This window comes from Hippoglossus stenolepis, chromosome 19 (assembly GCF_022539355.2).
Source record: "Hippoglossus stenolepis isolate QCI-W04-F060 chromosome 19, HSTE1.2, whole genome shotgun sequence".
Classification (NCBI taxonomy): domain Eukaryota; kingdom Metazoa; phylum Chordata; class Actinopteri; order Pleuronectiformes; family Pleuronectidae; genus Hippoglossus; species Hippoglossus stenolepis.
Genome location: NC_061501.1, coordinates 18,785,203 through 18,807,711, shown reverse-complemented (window position 1 = coordinate 18,807,711; position 22,509 = coordinate 18,785,203). Strand labels below are relative to the sequence as shown.

General features: G+C 46.7%; 1 protein-coding gene across 1 annotated transcript in view; it reads left to right on the top strand.

Moving 5' to 3' along the window:
* Positions 1 to 1,389: 1,389 nt before the first annotated feature.
* rnf152 (ring finger protein 152) overlaps positions 1,390 to 22,509 on the top strand; it is a 36,817-nt gene continuing 15,697 nt past the window's right edge. Inside the window, exon 1 of the mRNA XM_035142914.2 lies at positions 1,390 to 2,170. The gene's annotated coding sequence lies outside the window, so the exon portion shown is untranslated. The remainder of the gene's footprint in view (positions 2,171 to 22,509) is intronic.

Genomic DNA, 22,509 nt, shown 5'->3' with positions numbered 1-22,509 from the left:
GCAGAAACTACTCACACGGGACGAGTTGGAGCCAGAGAATATTTAACGTTTACTCCTGTAGCTGCTGCTGCATGTCAGATGGTTATTGATCCAGCGGGGTGAGGACTGAAGGTTGCATCCCGCCCGCCTGTGTGTGTGTGTGTGTGTGTGTGTGTGTGTGTGTGTGTGTGTGTGTGTGTGTGTGTGTGTTTATTCAGTCTACAGTGAGGAGGAGAGCATGTCCTCCGAATGCCAATTAAGCCGGTGATGGTCGGATCATTGTCACGCTGCGCTGATGACTGGCAGGCCTGACAGGCTGGCTGAGCCGTGCATGTGGTTCCATTAATTAATTGCCGGCGGCTCGGGCTGCATGTGGGCGGACGGAGCGAATATGGACGTCGACGGCGAGCAGAACACGCGCCTCGTGTAACTTCTGTGAGAAACAAAGGGTGAGAGATTGGGGCCGAGTGAAGCTTCGCCGCTCTCCGACAGAATGAAGCCAAGGTTTTCTTTTTCCCCTCCATTGATCTCGGAAGCACAATTTGTTTGGTTTCTGCAGAGCAATTTGTCGAAGAGCGAGGAACAAAATGTACGGCATTTATCTGACAGGAAGCTAAAGGTTAGCGTTACTCTCCCTGGAGAAGTGTGTGTCTCTTTTACAAACACACACACACACACATTTGAACCACACAGCTCGGTGCGTCCCGTTGGGCCGCTGCCAGATTTAGGCGCCAAAAGCATCAACATTAGCATTTCCGGCGCCTATCTATTTTCATTAACTCAATCTCGTATATAAGATTTCCCCCAACTCCCCCTGGAGCCCGAAGCGCTATCAGACATTTACGGCCTCCTGGGGAGAGCTGCCATTTCAGAGCCGTGAAACATCACCAATTTAAATTCATTATCCTCCATAATTAAAGCAAATATATCAAAGACTGCTTACACTGCAGCGATACTGTCAGCAAACAACTCCAGAGGGAGCGCGGCTCGGGCCTGCAGCCCAGGTGGCTTCCAACAGATTCACACACACACACACACAGACACACACACACACACAGACACACACACACACACGCACACACTCATATAAATAAATATAGCATCTTGTTAAATGTGTCCTGCAGGGTTGTCTTTAATAATTTAACCCCACATATGAGCATTCCCGGCAAAGTCTTACAAAACCTAATTGCAGCTACTTTTAATTATACTCTGATCTCCACATTTAATTATAGTAATTCATTAATCATCACTTTCTGCTCCCAGAGTCTACGTTCATTCCTATTTACAGTCCAACGCCCAAACTCGACTCATCCATAATCTCATTGAATCTCCCTGTGTGGCCTCTGCCACGCCTCTATTCATGGGGCCCTTATATTGGCTTGGCCCTCACTTTTAAAGGTGGATGCTAAATTAAAAGCATCGCTGGTTGTGGTGAAGGTCCCATTTCTATGGAGTGCTTATTATAGATTCTGCCCTTTGGCCCCTGTAAGGGCAGGGGGCCGCACTAAGGAGTGTTTGTGTGATACAGTATTAACTTCTGAGGTCAAAGTAGAGCTGCTCTGGAGTTATGAGCAGAAGTGTGTTTGTTCCGCTGAGGGGAACCGACTGGGAGGCTTGAAATCAAGTGAAATGTTACACATGATATTGAATCAACATGATGATGAACAGAAACAGAAATCGCATGTGAGTGGAACAAAGCCATGAAACAACAAAGCAGGAACATCAGAGCTCAAACTTGAGGAGGCGGTGACACAGAGTCCAGACAGACCTGGGTTGAGACCGTCTGAGACCCGGAGGCTCGTGTGGACGTGTTTTTGTTTTTTTTACAGTGCAGTCGGATCCAGAGCAGCCAGAGGATCCAGAGCAGCGGTGACTCCTGACCGCCTGGACCGACACACCGCGCCCCGGCAGCCGGAGCCTGAGTCCCGCAGTGTGCGTGTCGTCGTTCAGTGGGAGGCTGGTGGGAGGCTGGTGGGAGGCGGTGGGAGGGCTCCGCCGTGTTTTCTGTGGAGCGGAGGCAGAAAGCAGAGCAGCCGCGCCGCCCACTCCTCCGGGGCGCAGCGCGCATCGACGATTTCGCAACCGCCGCCGCTGCCCCGTTTAAATGCGCGGAGGAGCGGCGCGGAGCAGACACCCGCACTAACCCCGCAGACACGCACCCTGAGCCCCGCAGACTGGAACTAACAGCAAGGTGAGAACCGCCGTCTCCTCCCCTCCTGAACCTCAGATCTCCATTTATCACAGCAGCGAGGAGCAGCGAGGGAAACAGCAAAGTAGTTTTTCTGCAGGAGGCTTTGTTTTGCAGGAGCAGGAGCATCAGTGCTGTTCCGCTTTGTCTGCTCACTTTGGCTCGTGCATTGTGCTCGGTCACTCGTGCACGGAGCAGATGCAGGATTGTGGCTTTTATTTTGGTGCAAAGAAACAATTTCGAATCATTTTTAATAAGGAACTGGACACATTTTATTTTGTTTGATTATTTCCCATGTTTGAACCTTTGATCTCCTGAAGCATCACTGCTCTTTTATCTTCATTGTTGTGTCACATCCTTTGTGTTGATCTTTGTCACCCATTGTCGCACTGATTGATTTAGCTAAAACCAGTTGGATCAACTTTCATCATTATAAACAATGTTTCTTTGTTGGTTAAATGTCTTTATCTATTTTTAAAAGCATCTTTGCTTTCATCCACCTCTGGAGTGGGAGGTGATGATGAAATGGAATGGCCTCGTTTCCTTTTCCCACAGTTTTAAAATGCCGAATTAGAAATTGATCAGAGCTCCAGCTGTGCCTCAGGCCGTGCACGTTCCCCCTGCCTGGGTTTTTGTGACATGCCTTTTAAAAAAGGGGTCAAATGAGGGAGGATGTCTCAGCGACAGACTGGAGATCGGTGAATGGAACTCTGAATCTAAATTTAAAGTTCGGGTGAATGCCACTTCCCTCATTTCCCATTGCCTTTTGTATTTCCTTCTCCTTCCTGTAATCCTCTCGCTGACTTACTGCAGCTGGACTCACTCCAACGTTCAGGATGTGTCAAGTCTGACTTAATTCTCTGCGAACTTTAATGGCCTGCAGGATTACTGTGTTGGAACCGGAGTCTGTGTCAGTGGGATTTCTGGTCTGCTTCCTCCTCGTCTGTAAAACCATTTCCTGCAGGTTTCTTTACGTGTCGTGCACCGATGATGACGAGCGGTCCGGTACGTGGTCGTGGTTCCCAAAGTACAGGTGATGAAACAGCGTATTTTAGCCATAACTGCTACAAGAGATGATAATATAGGAAGGAAATCAGATGGCTTATCTGACTTCCTTCCTCCTCACGTGGTCCTTGAGGTGATCATGACAGATTAGCCACAGTATCAGTTGCAGCCGGTCAACATTCATCGTCAATCATTCATCCTCAATCAATATCCTTTGTTTGCCTCGGCCCCCTCAGGGCGGTTGCACGTCCCTGGTGGTGCACTTCGGGGGGGGGGGCGTGGTGCTGAAAAGTCCGGAGATTGTTCCGGGTCCGACTCGTTCACAACAACAGGAACATGTGGGGACCATTCAGGCGAGGGGCGGAGCCTGGGACCTCATCAACACGCCCAGAATAAAAACATGTTTATACAAAATCGGAAATAAACGGAAATCTGACCTTAAAACGAGCAAATATTTCACAATAAAAGCAAAAGAACTACAGGTCAACAGTATTTGCCTCTTTCAGGAGAATGTCAGGAGTTCCGTGTCCGTCTGAAAGCAGCTTATCAGGGGGGATATTTCTTGAGTCTTGTAATCTGCTTTAAATGAAAAGAAATCCCCGTCTAAACAAAGTGAATTCACACCGAGACGTTTGTTATCTACCATCACGTCATCATGTCGGTGTTTTCAGTTTCGTGCTGAAGCAAAAACACCATTTTCTTGTTCCAGCCTCAGAAATGTGAGCTATTCATGTCTTCTCTTGGTTTCACGTCGTCGTTAACTAAATACCTCAGAGGGGCTTTGTTGTGTTGTTTGGACAGAACATGGAATTTGAAGACGTCACCGTGGGCTTTGGGACCTTGTGATCGTGGCCTGATTAACCAGCGACGAGGCCCTGAGGCACAGCTTCTCTCTCCATGGCAGCGGGTACAGTTTGTCTGTGCAGGGATACCGGCCCCACTCCAGATTTAACATGAACTTACTTAGGTCTGTGCAACAAAACGAGGAAGTGCAGGTCTTTAAAACTGAACCTAGAGACCAAAGGTAATAAAATATGACCCACTTTGAAAAGGGCACTCCACCAAATGTACACATTAAGATCAGTTCACTCCCCGGCCTGTCAGACCAGTGGGGGGGGGGGGAGTGAAGCAAAGTGAGTAAAAATAATCCTATTGATGATATTATCGTTGAATTTTTGTAGAAAAGCAGAAAGACATGAACAGACGAGGGTCTAGTGGACAATTTGAATTGATTAGATGATGAACAGAAACATGATCAATAGCTGTAGGGGGTTGATTAATCGTATCAAGTGGAAGTCGTTGAACGATGATAAATATTCTCTGATTCCATTCTTTCGTTAATCGTCCTAAGATAGATGTTCTTGGGGTTTTTGGACTTTTGGTGAAAGTGAACAAGAAATCTGAAGACGTCCTGTTTGGCTCGTTTTTGGACTTGTCCCCCAATTAAGCAATTAATGAAGCAATTAATTAGATGATGAAATCGATGATGAAAATAAGCTGTGGTTGCATTATGGGAAATGTAGGCTCTGGGTTTTTCATCGGAACTAAAAGTCTGGATGTTGTCGCATTAGCTGCGTTGTTTTTGTCCCTTTTGGTTTCTTCTTTTTCCGTCAGTGTCAAACAGGAAAAACAGTTTCTGTCCTTTTAGGTTCTTATCACACTGATGTATGTTCGTTTTAAGGTTTTGGCTTCAACAAAAGCTTCATTTTGTACAACTGGAGAAGGTGGAGTCGTGTCATCCATGTTTATTCACCGTCTATAGGTTTGATCCTTTATTTTGGACAATAATTTAATGAGGATATTGAAAATCACGACCAGCTGCAGCCTCGGAGGTTTCGGAGGTCGGCTCCCATCCCTGCATCTCTAATCCAGTAAAGTGTGCAGTGTTGTCAATAGCTGAGCGGGGATCAGTGCTGGTGACTCACGAGCAGACGATGTAGTAACAAGTACGAACAGCTCCGCATGTTACAGGAACAACAGGATGTCGGAGCGAGTGCAGGAGGACAAACAGTTCACATGGCTCCGTCAGACTCGGTGTGAAACCTCCGTCGGGGAGATTAATGAAACTACGGTTTACATTCTGTGGTATCAGGAAGGTTCGCAGCGCTGCTCTGTTAAAACACCCGCTGATTTATAGAGCATTCCTCCAAACAACAGTCACATGAATTCACAAGTTGATTATTTATTGGACGGAGCCGTGGCGACCTGTCACCCTGCCAGCTTCCAGAGTTTGGCAGCGAGGGGCGGGCAGTCAAAACAAATGTGATCGCACGCAGCACTTAAAGTGAAACGTGATGGATTTGAGTGGGCTAGAATCAGCGTCTTAAACAGAAAACCGTTGCTCCTAATTCCTCCAGGACCAGAAGTATTCAGTGCAAACAGGATCTAACTCACCTGCACAAATACAGTAAACAGAAGAGCGTGGAGTTAAACCTCTCACAGGTTTTGGGGCGATTTCAAAGCTGCTCTGGCATTTCACGAAAACATTGCCGTCTTTGTTTTCAGCGAAATTTCCCCCGAACAGAGGAGCAAAGGTCTGGAGCTGCAGGGAAATCGTTCTAAATGCATCAGTACATTTTGTATTTGCCCACATTGTTGGAACAAGATAACAACATATTTGACTTGTGTAAAAATGTAAGTATTTGAATTTGCGGACGTGGAACTCAACCTCTGCTGTGCTGAGTTTTTTCCACTCAAATTGCATTTTGGAGCATTTCTTCTTGGTTTTCGAAGACGAACAACTGTTTGTTTTCCCACACTTGCCCAATTGCATGCTGGGATATCATCAAACTCCCCTCTGAAGCGCAGCAGGAGTGAGAGAAGATACATAATATGGCCAGAAGTTTGTGGACAAGGTGGACTTTTGGTTCTCTGACAGTTTTTTTTACGGTTTGGGCCTCATAGTGTAAATTACATACTGTAAAAAAAGTTGGACGAGATGACAGCTCCCCAAAAGTGAAGCCAAATTACCTCAATCGCCCCCTGGTGGCCTCCTCCATGTTTGCAGATAGGACATGGACCGAATCAAATAAATTCTACTCAAAGATGTTTTCTTCAGGTAGTTCTTATCACACTGATGTTTGTTCATTCTGATATTTTGGCTTCACTTCTGGACAGTGGGAGGAAGAGGACTCGCGGCGTCCATCTTGACTCACAGTCCATGATTCCAAAAGTGAAGTGACATTTCAGATCATCTCTGCTTCTCACTTTAAAGATGTTAGAAACCTCTGTGCACAAACACAGAGACATAAAGAATTGTTTTTTTCCCAACGTGCACGGCTCCCTGACCTCAACCCTGCACGACTCCTCCGGGATGAAGTGAAACGCCGTCTGTGAGCCAGACCTCATCACTCATCATCAGTGCCGGACCTCACTGAGGCTCCTGTGGCTGAATGGGAGCAAATTCCCCGCAGACAGAGTCCAGCCTGCGAAAGAGAGAGTGAACCTTGAAGGGTGGAGGATGTTAGAGCAGCAGATTGATGACCATTGTCTTGGAATCACAGGTTATGTCTTAATATGAGCCTCATTATTGCCCACTTTTGTCCGAGGTATCATATCATATCATATTTTGTCTGTTCTCTGTACATGAAAGCCTCTGTTCATTTAAATTCACACCGATGTTCTGGAGGCGACGGGGCCTGTGCTCCGCTAACGAACAGGAGCTGAATCAATTAGACTTCAAATTAAAAGCACATCATTTGAAGGAACGGCGTCACGTGGAAAGAGCAGCAGATTATACAGAACCTCCAGAGTTCAGTCTCTGGGGGAATCTGTCGCCTCGTATCACCTGCAGCTTCCAATATTTGCTTGGTTTTTCTCAAACAGCAGCGTGACACCTTGTGTAAGCAGGTAGAAGGGATGAAGGTAAACAAAGGCTTTGACTTCGCTGAGGAAAGAAGCCTGAACCAAGCTTCATGTGTTTGTTCCATTGTTTCCAGGGTTCAGTTTGATCCGGACCCAGAACACCTCTTCTGCTCTGAGGAACCGTTCACACCTGATATTTAGGTTCAGACTAAACTGAAGAGTCGGTAGAAAGCGTCCTCATACGAAGTCTGTACCCGACTCCTGCTCATGCAAACCCTCTGGATAACTTTGGATGAAACAGAGAAGAGACGAGGCGCGGCTCGATCTTTTATTACACTTCAAGATGCAGTTATTTGTTTACGGGGGAACGGTGAAGACTGGATTTTGCGGAGCGTGCACCTCAAAATTGTGATTGAGCGTCGGGACGTCGTGCAGCTCCTGCAGCCTCTGGTGGAGTCAGTGCTCCAGTTAAATAAATACGACAAGCTGTTCATTAACTAGATCAATGATTTCACGTGAGCCTCAAATTGAATATGTCGAGCGGCTGCTGAGGTCGGCTGATGGAGGATTCACCGCCCGCAGGCGACAGACGAACTTCTCCATCAGCAGATTTGTTTTCGCCCTCCGCTCGTTGTTTCTGTAACCTCTGCGGAGACTTTGAATCTGGCCCCGCGCGCCCTCCATACATCATTTCCCACTTTATTCTCTCCCCGTTTTCCAAAACTGCACCTCGGCTGTCTCCTCCATTAATTTCCCCTCCTCCCAAGACGGCGGCAGGTCCGCGTCCACCTTTCCCTCTGCTTCATTTGCATCTCGCTCCACTCGGCTGCCCAAGTGTTTTCTGGGAGTCAGGTGGCTAATTGGTTCCCATCTGTTGGGAGAAAGCAGCCGTCGGCGTCAGGGGTTTTACCATATTGATTTAGTTTGGAGTTCAAAGTCTCATCCTATTGATAAAGAACTATTTATTGATGCTTTTTAAAATGATAGTGGCTTTATTAGCAGGTAATAAATCCGTCTGTGAGTCTCTGTAGATCAGTTGTTGTTTAATGATCGGAATAAAAGGGACACTTGGATTCATCAGGGACAGTGTGACCTCTGGAACATCTGGACTAAAATCAGGTTCCACCTCAGAACTGTTGTGTTAGAACCAGCTGCTGATGTGTGCACAGAATTCAAAGTAATGTAGAGAGAACAACACAGTCAATTTGTGACATTTTCATTTCCTGTTCTGTTGTTTCAATACAGACTCTGCTGCAGCAGTGTCCTCTGTCTGAATCTAATGAGGCTGATTCGATGAAAGCATCAGTGCGTCCTCGTTCTCAGTTTCTGATTTCACCACCTCTGCCCGCTGTGCGTGAGACGCTCAGGTTCAGCAGAGGAGGAAGTGGCCAGGTCTCTGAACTCAAAACAGGAAGTGACAGGAAACACTGAAGCGCTTGTTCGGAAGCAGACTTAAAAGGCGTGAAAGAGGAACGTTGGTACCTGATGTTAAGATAACAAATAGTTTCACTCGGACCAGCCTGGACACTATTAGCTCTCAACCACACGGCACCTTTACTGCACATATTCAACTTTCAGTATCAAGAAGAAAAACATAATCATCATTTTTAGGATAAAACATAAATACACATCTTTTCTGCCTGGTTTATTCTGTAAAAGAAATGTTTTCTTATCTGCAAACATAAACACAGATACATATCTTGTGCAGGATTTATCACGTCTGTATCATCTATATTCTCCTGTTATGATGCATGATGATATCAGTGCATGTTCAGCTCCTACACGCTGCCTGTGGTCGTTGAAACCTCATGATGTGCTCTTCACCGCGGCCTTCACCTCTCCTCCGTCTCCTCGCCGCTCTGCATCGCTGAGTTTTTTATTCATAATGTTTGTCACACAATCCCCCGCTGAGAGAGCGGCTGCCGATGAATCAATTTCAGGCTCTTTTTGAGAGCTTCCTGACAATTGATGGGGTGCCAGCGTTGACCTTCTGTAATGAGGTAAGGTCTCCGTATCTGCCAGTGGGGGTGGGAAGGAGATACAGCGCTGCAGTGCTTGGCTAAATTTAATTTGCCATAAAAGAGGCCGAAAAAGGGAAGAGGGAGAGATGAGAAGATGAGGTTTAAAGTGGCAATCGAGGGGAGATGACAGAAGTAACTCGCGGAGTTGGACCTTCAAGGTTATCCCACAAATTGAGACGCTTCCAGAGAACTGCACACATCAGTAGACGACTTGTTTAATGCAGTTATCAGCGTGTCTTTAGTTCCTGGATATCAAGGGTTCGATTGTCTGCTGCAGACTGTGCATCCTGCAGCCTGAATATCCATCTGTTTCCCTGCTCTGTCTGAAATGACTTGCATGCATATACATACAGGCGTATTGATAAACCCGCTGACTTCATCCATCTGTAATGACAGTACTTTATGTTTTATATCCATGAAACCTGTGGCATCCGGCTCCGTTCTCTTTCTCCGGCCTGGAGATTCCTGAAAAGGATCCAATTTGAATCTATCATCGCCTCCCCCGGCGTTCCGTTGTTTAGTGGGCGTCTCCTCGGATGATAGATGCTGTTGTTTCCGTTTGCAGGACGGATTGTAAACGGAGACGAATGGTGAAGGCTAATGCTTCCTCCGTCGTCAGAGGGAAATCATTTACCTGACTTTCACTATCCATTAAGTCCAGGAGGGGAGGACAAGTCGGGTCTGCAGAGGGGATTTCACTCTGTGCAGAATATATGCTGATGATACTGGAGTTTAAATGTGAACAAGTGCGTTCATGTACATTCATTTTGCCTTGAAATACAAACATATTTCATTCACTTTCAATTTGACATTAAAGAATCCGAAACTAAAGAATATTTGACATTTCCGTTTGAAATATTACGATGATCAAAACGATTGCAGGCTAATTATCTGTTGGACTAATCGTTTCAGCGCTGAACTCTCACTCTGCAGTGAAGCTTATCAGTACATCAAGCTGAGTTGTGGAGAACTTCAACCAGCTGTGGTTTTCCTGTTACGACATGAGAAACATCCATGAACCTGCTCTTTCAGTTGCATGATACTCACGAGAGGAGACATTGAGTAAAGGGCTCAGCATTATGGTGTCAGAGCAGAATTACGTAAAAAAGAATTACGCCTTCGGATCCGTGCGGCCTGTGGACACGCCAGCTGCGTGCGGCACATTGTCGGTGATTGCACCATTGTGTAAGCGAGGGCGGCTTCTTTCACGGCTGCTTTCGGGAAAACAGCTGCAAGAGGAAGCAACGCCACAGACGAGTGTTTCAATTCAACGCTGAACCTTTGTGTTCAGGTCAAGTTTCTTTTAACGGAGACGTGATGTCTTTCAGTTTCTTTCTTCTAGTGAATGTAAAGGTTGTGCAAAGCTATAATAAAAATAATACTTTGCATACATGCATCAGTGGCTCGATACCAGTTGGTCCACGTTTGGTTTGCACTGCTCGGTGTTGGACCTCAGCGCTCTTCTCCGGTATTCGACGGATCGAGGATGGCGCCACCTACTGGCCCGGCGTGCTTGTTGGTGTTTTTGTTCTCGTCTGGACGGAGATATAATTGTGTGAGTGTGTGTGTGTGTTTGTGTGTTTTCATGTTGAGTCTTCAGGACAAAGCTCTCTGCTCCTCTCAGTCATCGGCCGTCTGGTGTCAGACATACGCCACCGGCTGATCTGTCCCGGGAGGCGGAGCCTGTGCGAGAGGTGCCATCACACCCCAGCTCTCTGTGTCAGTCGGGCCGACGGGGTTATAAAAATCTGGCAAAAATATTTGGAGGTGAAACCTGGAAAATACTTTAGAAGACAAAAATGAAAAATTGTCTCTCACCGGCTCATGACAGTGAACATTTTCAGTCAGTTAGACAGTAATTTGCTCATGTGATGAGTTACTTCCATCTCCGGAGGCTGCCGACAGAATTACTGCATAAAAACCATAACCCCCATTCATTTAAATTACATCAATTTAATAATCAACACGTTCCAGAGAATCGTTCACACAAGAGTCTGACAGACACCTGAACGATTCCAGTCTCAGAAAATTAGATTTCGTTAGAAAGAAATTAGTCAATTTATTTATTAGTCTCATTTATTTATTAGTATTGTATTTATTGGTTTGTGTCTTTTGTCAGATTTGAAACTTCACTTCCTCTACACTGTCCTGGTTTCCCTTGTACATGGTGATAAAGGCGTTCTACTCTAATCTAGGTCACCTGAATTACATGAAAATTACTTTCAACTCAGCTTTGTGACATTAAGAGACGACACAGTTGTGTTATTCTTGTGTTATTCTGTCAAAACCTCATTTTTCCAAGCATTGAGAATTGATCTGTGTTTGCTCCATGTGATCTGATCTTAATTCAGTTCCAGCCGAACATCTGTTCTGGTAGAAATTCAGCCTAATGTATGAATCACGTTTGCAAAAACAAACTCAGTGTTTATCTCTTAATGGAAACTTGGGCCTGTTTGCTCAACAGTATGTGTAATAATGCATGAAGTTATAATCGTCGCAGTGAAAACAGCAAGCAGCTGCTGCTCTGTGCCGACGCTGGGTTCACAGTGGACGTGTCTGAGATCCATTCTGCCTCAGAGCACAAAGGACTGATCTCAAATCTGCTGCTGAACTGGGATCTGGGATATTTTTATTCCAAACCGGCTCAAGTAAACTGATCGAATATGAACGATTCAAGTAATTCTTCAGAAAGGTTGTTTTTGTGTTCAGAATATAAAAAAGTCTCTGAAATCACCTCTGTGTGAACTTTGCAGAGATTAAACCATAGTTTGTATTAATTGCTGTGCAGATTTCATTGTATTTGTGTCTGATATTCCTTTTAAACATAAAGGTCATCTTATATAAACTGGGTTTCCTGGCTCACATTTCATCTCCCCACTCGCTACTTGCAGCAACACATGATTTTCAAAGCTATTTTTCTGTCTGAACAAGGCTCAGGTGCAGTGGAATTAGCCCATGCAGGTGAATATCTTATTATAACACAAATATATAATGTGCAGTGTTGACATGTGTGGCATTTGGACGTGTGACACGAGCACATGCCTCTAACACGCTCCTTCATTTCAAACGAGCCTTAAAGGTTGCAGCTGCAGATTTCTCGCCCTATTTGTCAAAGTCAACACCTCTTATGAAACCACATTTAAATCTGCTAGATTCAGATTTGTATTTGGATCTACACCAACTTGCACACACTCGATGAATATGAGTTCAGTCAAAACGTCCATGGATCCGTTCCTTTGCCTGGATATGCATCAGAGAGTAATGGGAAACCGGAGGCCAATCAGACGGCCCCTTCCAAACCGGCATGGTTAGAACTCAGCACTAGTCCAAGAATAATTAACTTTGATTATTCATCAAACATCCAGACAACACGAATCACACAGAGCCGACACGTGACGCCACAGACCTGCAGCCTGAGTCCGTCCAATAAACCTTGTTTATGTCCATAAAACCTCACGTGTACTTTGCTTTTTACGAGCGAGCAAAGACCAGAGGAGCCGTTAACTTGGTGGTGGTGATAATTGTTGTTATTAAAATCTGACGGGGGGTGCACGGTTCGTCAAATGGTCCAGATATGATTTATGAGCTGAATTGTTTATGGTCGATTTACGACGAAGTGGGGAGGGGGGGGACGTCGTAAACACAGGGATTAACAGGACGATGGTGGAGCGCTGACTGGAGGAGCGCTCGTGTGTCGCCTCTGATCAGATGCCAATGGGACGGGCGCCTGACGGATGATGGATGTGTCGTCTTTCAGATGTTTGAGTCTGTGGAACGTCACTGAGCTGTGAAGGCCCCCCCCACCACACAGTGATGCATCGACAGAGACCCAGGGAGTCGCACCTGACCCCCTGACCTTTTAACAAAGGACTCTGAGCTCACACTCCGCTCGCCTCAGTTGGAGCTCATGTCCGCCGGCTGCAGACACATGACATCACGACAAACCATCCGTTCTTTTAACAGCCTTTTTTTTTTTACGATTGCGCTGTGAGCTCGGCGCCGTCTGCTCGCTCGCTGCAGTTACCGTCAACTAGACACCTGACCCACTTTTCTCTTACTCCAACATCTGGGCCCGTCTGCCCCGTCGGCTCACTCATGCCTTCACTTTTTGTTACGTGACACAAACACTCACGAGAGCATCTTGAGAGAAGGCGGACGAGCGCAGGCGGCATATGGAGACTCACCGATGTCCCGGAGGAAATGAGACGTACATTAACTAGTTCAGTGTTTGTTCTTAACGTGTGTGTTCGTGATGTTGTGTTCTCTTGTCCTGTGTCGACGCTGCGGAGCTACTGCAGAATTATTCCTTGTCATTAGTGAGTCGCCTTCAAACACTTCTACAATACACTGTCACTTCGTAGTTTATGGGAGGACGAAGGAGAACACAGGTTCAAGTCCGTCCACAGACTTCCTGATAAGGTTTATTAATATCGAACCTACCAAAGTCCACCCTGCACGTCCCTATTACACACATGTGTGAAGTCGATCCACAGACGTACAGGTGGAGTTAATAGATACAAACAGCTGGATCTGTTGTCCCTGCCGCCCAGGTGAGCAGATATCTCCCTGCCTCCGTCCACATGTACTCGCCACAGGCGTCTCATTTTACTTTCAGATTTGACTCCCAGACTGAATTTAAAAGCTAATTCACCTCATGAAACCCGTGCGGTGGTGTTTCGGTGGGTGTGTGTCTGTGTTTTATTTTGTCCTGTCTCAGGCACAAGCGGCCGGGAGGAGAGTTGTTAATTTGCTTGTTATCCCTGGAGGGGAAGGTCTTTGTTGAAATCTATTTTCTCTCCCACGGTGACCTCGCCGTGTGAACCTGGAGGAGCTTGTTGGAGGACGTTCGGTGGAGAAGCCCGCCTGCTGGGTTGTGTCTGGAGGGAAGAGGAGCCACAACACGCACGGGCTGGGGCTGAGATTGTCTTTTTTTGTTCTTTGTTCCTCCTCCTGTGTTTTTGTGCGGGTACACAAGGACACAGCTCCTGGATGGAACTCCGGCAATGAGCTGCACTGATGAGGAGGCAGATGAAAAAGAAGACAGCCTGAGGCTGGAAGGCAGATGAGCAGCAGGGGAGTGCGTTTGATTTCTTAACCACGCTAGAAAATGATGAATTTGCATTGGACCGCTTCGTGATTTCCACCTCTCGCTCCCCGGCCCTCGCCTGATTAGCTGAAGTATGTGTTTTAAGTGAGTAAAGTGTCGACGGCCTCCAGATGGAGTGAATACGACTGCTGAGACTCACATGCACAGTGGGACATCTTCTGCATCTGCATGGTATCAAGCCAATGAACTCAACTGTACTGGAAATGCTAATAAGGTGTTTTCAGCCAATGCACCGAACTCCAGATGATCTCCTGACAGTCTGCGGAGGAGTCAGTTCCAAGTCAGTTGCTGCGGACGTTCTCCCAGAAGTGTTGTCTGGAAACATGACGCATCATAACATCTGGTTTAAGGTTATTGATTTGAGGTTATGACATTAACTTTAATGTGTTATTTCCTGGGTCAAGCCCCACCTCTCCACAGAAAATGGGTTTAGTAGTTTTTTTATAATCTCGCTAACAAACAAAACCCTTGTCGGCTGAGGTAGTTATTATATTAATTTATTCCTCTGATGCTCGTGTGACCACAGACTCTTATTCCTGAGAAACCCCCCCCCCGCGCGCTCTTCTCTCATGTTATGTTTTATATATTTTGATTTATTCTCGCCGCCCGCCCGTGTGATTGACTGACTAACACGACAGGTGGTTGTTTGTCACCAGATGGAAAACGTGATACTTTCCCTCTCCGTCCTTTAACCTTCGTCCGACGCTTCACACATCGAATCAGCTCCATAATAAAGTCTTATATTCTGTCTTTAGATTCACCAGCGCTCACTGGACGCCAGATTTATGATGTCGGCAGCCGCACCACAGATCAATGTTGGACGTGGGCGGCGAGGACGGAGGGATAAATCATTTTCATTTCTTTTTATTTTCAACCAGTCAGAGCAGAGTCCTGAGACGAGGATTTTAAAATTAGCTGTCACATGTTTGTGATTTTGTTTGATACTGATACAGTCAGTCGCAGGTAGATGCAGGGTTTTCTTACGATGCAGTTCATATTCTGAAAATGGTTTTCTATAATATAAAGAGTGAGAATGTCACATGTGCTCCTCAGAAGATAACTTAGCCGAGCATAAAAAAAAAATGAATCTGTTCTCATATCGCTGCGGCCACCAGGGAGTCTGCAGCAGCTTCATATTTACTTCATCCAGCACAAATCTACCAGCGGTCGTCTAATGTGTCTTTACTGCCGCCGGGGAGCGCTTCACTGACTTCACCCCCCCCGCCCGCCCCCCCGCCCGCCACACCGCCACCCTCTTTCTTCTTCTTTGTGCTTCACCTGCTTCTGAGTCTGAATCCGCTCCCAAACAGAATGACTAACCGCTGCTCACCCTCCTGCTGCACCAGCGTCTGCGCCGCCCTGCGACTCGCCAGCGGGGGGGTTGATGGTCACATGTGGGGCGGGAACTGAACCCTTCTTGACCCGCACACGTAAACAAAGACTCGAGATCAGACAGAGTTCAGGTGACGGTTGTAGTCAGAGTAGTAAAGGCTTCACAATTTTCTAATTTATTTTGTATTTGACTTTATCTGTGAAAGGAAGTTTATAGATACAGTTTGAATCTGTCCGAGGTGTCATGGTTTTCATGCCTCAGCGTCAGGGACGACCAGTGGCCTGAGGTGTCGTGTTTTCAGGTTTAACATCTGTCTGTGTTCTTGTGAACAAAACATCTCGAGAACACCTTGAACGGATTTGGATTTGGTGGCTGAAAGGGCGAAAGGTCAAGGTCACTGTGACCTTACGATATACCAGTCCTTGTTCTTGTGAACGCAACATCTCGGGAACACCTGTAGGATTTTTAAATCAAAGAGGTTCGACAGCGACGGAGCAGCCGTTCTTCAAAGCAGAGACAGATCGTTAAACTGAGCTTCATCTTTGTCGTCTGGAACGTGTCTTTGCTGCAGCGATGTTTGTTGAGCTGATTCTCGAACACAAACGCAGTCACAGCTCCTCGGTGGTATTTAAATGGATGAAGATGCTGCTTCACGGTTGCTTTGATTCTGAATCATCGGTGGAGACGTGTCAAACATCTCAGTCGTTCCTCCTCTTCCTGCTCCACACCCATGTTCTCCTTTGTCTTGACGGGCAGGCCGATTGTTTTTCCTCTTTGTCGGTGTGTTTTCCGCACACTTTGACTTAATTGGATTGTAAATTGATCCTGCTTTCGAGCCCAAACCCTGGAAGCCTGACTTCTGGTGGCATACAAACAGTTTAATCTGAATACTAAATGTTATTAAAAGCCTCCCCACTCGCCTGGAGGACAGTGTGTACCTGGTAATGAGAAAAAAGCCCCAAAGGCCTATTGCATTCATTATACAGCAGCATGGTAAAATCCAGTAATTAATTGCCTTGGTGCCTGGATGGTGCTGTAATTGAATTGAATTTGTAACTGAAGATAAACAATATGACCAAGGTGTTCGTCTTTCTGTACAAACAGGTGAGCAGCAGGATGTTCGTGGAATGGATTGATAAGAAGCTTCAGGGTTTTATATATATATTCATATCTGAATACATTTGGTTGCCTGAATGTGACTTCTGAATGTTTTAGCACCGGAGGAATTGTAGAATATTAGATTAAATCATGTTTCTATCTATCTTTTTTCAACATGTGCAAACTGTGGATGAATCCATTTCAGTTTCAGCACAAAACGTCCATCTGAAACTTCTGCTTCATGGGACATAACTTCAATCGAAACCCACATTTTTCCAGCTTTCATTTCATTGTGTCTGCGTTTTGCTCTGGTGTAAAATCCCATGCAGCTGAAACCTCCTCGGTTATTGTGCTTCACTATTCCGAGTGCAGCACCTCGGCCTCTCATCTCGCCTCCTCCGCTCACGCTGCCGAGGCGCCGAGGAGCCGCAGACGCTCCTCACAATGTAGATGACAGGATAAAAAGAGAAAGAGACGGAGTGGCGGAGAACAAATGAGGGAAGGGAGCGAAAATAATGGAGGGAGTGATGGAGCGAGAAAGGAAAAGGCCAGGGAGGGAGGATAAGCCACGTCTCCCTTGTCTTGACATTTCTCTCTGTCTCTCCTGGGGATGAATACCCTGATATAAATGTCCCAAACTGGTGATGGAGTGGGACAGGAGGAGGAGGAGGAGGAGGAGGAGGAGGAGGAGGAGGAGAGTGAGGTTTGTTGCAGAATGATGTGCATTAGTTATAACGTGCAGCAGAGGCGGCCCTTTAATTTGGTTTCATGTTGATGTAATTAAAGGGTTCGAGCCTCAGCAGTTTTCTCCGGGCTAATTTGTTTAGGAAGCGCTGATTCCCGCCGGCAGCCGGTGACGACAGCGGCACGGTGACTCGGCTGCTGCCTCTGTTGCTGGTGGTCATGGCAACAGAAGGCCCCTCAGGTGTCCATATTGATATCTTTGTCGAGCTAGCTGCTCGCTCGCTGGGCCGGATTTACATTTAGCACCAGGTTGTGTTTATCCAGGCTGTGGAGGAGACGCTCACCTGCAGCTGCAGAGCTCTACACCAAGCAACGACTTAAATACCAGGTGTAAATATGATATAAATGTCTCTTTATCTAAATAAAATACAGAATAAAACATGTCATCTGTATTGGGAAAAGGAAAAACTGTTTATTATGCATAGAGGTTATATTCATTTGAGACATTAAATGGTTGTGTAGGTTGAGGACATATTGAAATATGTGCAAAAGAGACTCAGAGGCTTTTGTTGCAGGATTTAATTTGTTATGAGCGTAAAAGTAATTTTGACCCAGAGAAATATCAGAATTGTCCTTTATTACTGTATAAACACTGAGGCCTGAGATCATGATATCATCCAGATGTTCCATCCACACACAGGTTTGTGTGTTAACAGTTGATGAATTTGATGCTAATGCTAAGAAATAAAATGTGGCACGAAAACTAATTTACTTTTTTAAAGCTGCAGCAGAGTTTTTCTGTGAAAATGCCGCCAGCGTAAATCACAAACTGCTGCTGCATCAGTGTCTCGCTCGTCCGCACTAAGTCAGGCAGCATGGACGCCCTCCAGATTAAATCCTGGCGTGTGCGAGCAACACATCCTCGCTCACAGGAAGAGGACGAATTGGAATCAGAGATCTGCGAGTGTCCACAGAAACCTGGACTGTGTGTGTTGCCTCTGGGCTCCTTTGGATTAAAGACTCACAACTTGGACAGGATGCCAAACATGGACGTGCCGTGTTTGGCTTTTCCTTGATGACTCCTCGCAGGATTCTCCGGGTATTGATCTCACAAGTTACCTCTCGCTGGAACATGTAGCTGCCAGTTGGGGAACTTCAGCTTTAAAAGAGATGGCGAGATGATAACACCTTTGCAAATTTTGAATTCCACTTTATTTAAAGGTTCGGGATTATAATTATGCGATTTCCCACTTCTCAGCAGGGCAATTTCTAAGAAAAGTAGCATATTTCCAACCCATTACTTCTTGATAATTCACCCACTTTGCAGCATTAGGTCTGACAGCTCTGCAGCGGCGCTCGGGATTGGTTTTCCCCGAGAGATGTTTGATAAAAGACGAAAGCGTTATCTGAGTCCAGTGGCCTGACCTCGGTGGGACGGGGACTTATCCTGCAGCTCCGCTTCCTCCCAGAGCGCCGATGATAATCTGCCCACTCCTCGGGTGGCCTGAGTGGAAGCACCACCTGCCGCCACATCAAACAAACCAGAGTCCCGCCTCCCTCATAAAGACTGAAATCAGGTGGATGTGCAGTCGGGGTTCTCATTACGTTATTACAGAATCTGTTAAGTGGTATCGACAGGTTCTCTTTTCTTTTCTTGATCTCTGACGAGGAATCGAGAACATCTGGCTGCATGTGCACTTCCTGTCTGAAGTCCCCGAAGAGGGGTTTTGTGAGATCAGATGTACGGACAGTCTCTGAATCTCCCGTGGCTCAGGATCAAGCTTTTCATGTATAATTACGCCCATTAGATCCGATTAAATCCCAAACCGTTCTGCAGAAGGAAGCTCCGCGCTTCACTAAGTGGGACAGATTTGTAGATTTGTCCTGTTGGTTGGATTTAGGACCTGGGGCCTGTTTGGACATGTTCCCCCACAGGAAGTGGTGATAGCGAGTCAGAGCTCCGTCCAGCTGATTTCTTGGTGTTTCCTGGTTTGAAGTTGGGCTGAGCTGAAAAAAACTAACCAGACACATATAATTACAACTTCAAATTGACATTTTTAGAATCTAAAACTTTCTAAAACAATTTTCGGTGCAACATCTTCAAACTATAACCGATGCACTGTATCTGCGATGCTCTGATATCATTCATGTTTTATCCTTTTTTTTTCTGATAATCCCACGTTAATAAAATCCCATTTTTCTTCCCGCTGTGATCAGATGTGTTCAGACGCGGGGAGTAAAGGGCTTTTCGAGGCGACTGATAAGACGCAGATGAAGGTTGCGCCTGAGAGGACGTTCACGCGTGTGTCCGTGTGCGTCTGTGCTGCTCCGTGTATGTGACGCCATGTTAAAGCTGCCGTGATTATCAGCTCTGCAGATACATGAGCCACGTCCCCTCTGTGAAGGCTTGATTTGCATATGTTGTTTCTCTCCTCAGAAGTTCCTTTATCCTCTGGTCCCCTCTTTAAGTCTTGATGTATGTCTCCCTCTGCGGCGTCTCATCTCGAGCTGCTGCGAGTCCTCGGGCGCCACGCTCTTGTGTCGTCAGCCTTGTCTGTTTGTCCTGGTGATTGAAACGTGCCCGGAGTCCGACTCCGCCGCCTGACTGACGACACCCGATGCCAGGCGGCTGATTTATGACCTCTGTGGCGCTCCTCGCCTTCTCCTGCTGTGGAACTCCTCTCCCCCGGTGTCAGGACTACCACAGGGGAGTCAGTGTTTCCTTAACGTCGGCCTGTAAGCCTGGATGTTTGTGTTTCTACCCTCCGTCGCTGGAGGCTGCTTGGTTCTCACTTGCTGACTTTGCATTGTGCTCCTCATCGACTGCGCCCGCTGCCTCCCATTGACTGTGTCTTTGTGCGTTCGCTCGCTCTCTTACAACCGTCTCATCGCGTGTCACCGGCGATCGATTAACTCCCCGGGCCTCGTCAGAGCTCGTTATCCCGTCAATTATCTCACCAACTGCTCCAGTCATTAACATTTAGGTTAGCGTGCTAAACGTTCCGCCAGGTGTCGCTGCCGCTCGTCTCTCCCTCCACACTCGTCTGTGTCGCTTCATATTCATATCTGCAGACATCTTATAGCAAATCCATATCAATGTATAGACACGTAGAGTCTGACCAGCTGCTGACGTCTGTGTCAAACTTCAAACTGTCACATCCGAGAACATGTGAGGACCCAAAGACAGACGACAGATGAGGTTTTTAAAAAGTTCAACACTATGAACTTGAGGAAAACGCAGAAATGGACAAACTGACACAGACGAAGGGGAAACAGAGACTTTATCCACAAGGTCAACAAGACGCAGGTGAAATATAAATGCAGAATTAAATAAATGCTTAAATAAATGGATAAAAAATAGATAGAGTTTGTTTCTGTATTCGTGAATTCAATCATATATTATTGAGTCATTAATTTGGTCAGTTTCGGTTGCTGTTCATCGTTCGTTTCTAAACAACTGCACAGTAGACAACCTGCTTCCTGTTTCCACCACATGCTCAGTGTGGATCTGGTCTGTGAATTCATCCGACACAGTGCGTTTAATGAGGACGTGCTGGGACATCTGTTTGCATATGTACCATCAACATGAACCAGTGCAGGGACGAGGACAGTGCGTCTCGTTGTGTGCGCTCAGGTCCAGGCTGATGACACCTCAGTGTCGGGCCGCGGCTCTCGGCTCCGCAGGATTTCTGTGAAGCTCGTGAAGCTTGTGAAGCGGCATCACCTCTGAAAGGAAGCATTGTGAGGCCCCGACCAATTTCATTAGAGCTTCTTTGAAAGCAGAGAGCTGTCGGGGATGTGTGCCGGAGCACAGGTAGCCTTTCACATGTCTGGCCTCAGGAGACGCTGCTGAAGGTCACGCGTGTGTGTGTGTCCGCTGTGTATGTGCAGTGTTTGTGTTGTATGTTTGACATTTGTATGTTTTCAGCTCTCTCTGCTGCAGGACTCTTGTATAAGAGGAGGAGAGGGAGGTAATCACAGGTTCTGTGTGTGTGTGTGTGTGTGTGTGTGTGTGTGTGTGCAGATTGAATGGCATCACTCAGCTCCTGTAGATAAGGAGACAGTCGGAACAGCCTCCACGTCTGCTCTGGTCACTGTAAATTGAATATTATTGGATGTTGGACAGTTAATCCTTCACATCGGTATCAGAATATAATCAACAGATAATGAAAACTATGCAGCCTGTGTGCGTTCGGCCCGTGAGGGTCGTTGCAGGATGAAAGCCTCAGATGACCTCCGCCTGCCGGAGGATCAGCGCTGAGCTTCCCTGACAACCTCGGGATAATGAGCAGCAGCCGACACACGACGACAGACACGACAGACACAGACACCGTCCAGCTTTAATCTCGACTGTAGCGTCCGTTTCCAAAGCCCAGATTCATTCTCCAATCCATGCCCCCCCCCCCACCGGGGTCCATTATCTTAAGTGAGTGTCGATCGGATTCGGAGAGCCGCTCTCTTTCTTCTTCTCCGTCTACAAACGAGTCACTTCAGAGCTGCACTCTGAGGAAGAACTGGCCTCTGTAATGGTTCTGTGATATTTCCCTGTGTGCCGTGTGAGGTGTGCAGGCCTGTGGTGTGAGGGCCTCATGTCGTTAACCGGCATCACAGCGTTCCGCTCGGCTGTCAGACGCACCAACATCCCCTTTAAAGACGCTCTGCCAGCCAGGGGTTGAAGCACGGAGGAGTATCAAAGCCTGTTTATTTCATTTGGCAGCATCTGGGGACGTTTCCTGTGGGAAGACTGGGAGAGAAACTATTAGAGCGCCTCAAAGTGGGAATTAGCTGTTTTTATTTTCTCTGATTCAAAGTCCCCATCCGTCACTGAGGACTGGGATCTTATTTTAAAACCTCCCCTGGTGTTTTTACTTTCTCTGGAAAGAGACGAAGCTTCAGGGCTGTGCTGGTTGTGTTTTGGGATGTGTTAGCTTTAACACTGGTGATAGCATGAGGGCGAGTGAGGCTGCCTTTTCCTTTCTGAACCCGTCCGAGCCCGAGAGATCGACAGAATCCGACCCCAAGCCGGATGTTTTCCCGGGTTAAAGGCACGTGCAGCGTCATGTAGACACATTTGCATTTACTCTTGAATATGGTCAAGATCAGCGACGGCTGATCAGGTCACAATCTGTCCTCAGAGCGTCTCTCCTGTCGAGGACAACAGTCTATATCAGAAACCAAGAAATCCCTGTTCAATATTCAAATGAACCAGGACGGTGGTGGTACACAGGCTGAAGTCGCTGCTGCAGAAATGTAAATTAGCGCAGGGCTGACGGCCGGCGTCTACAGTATC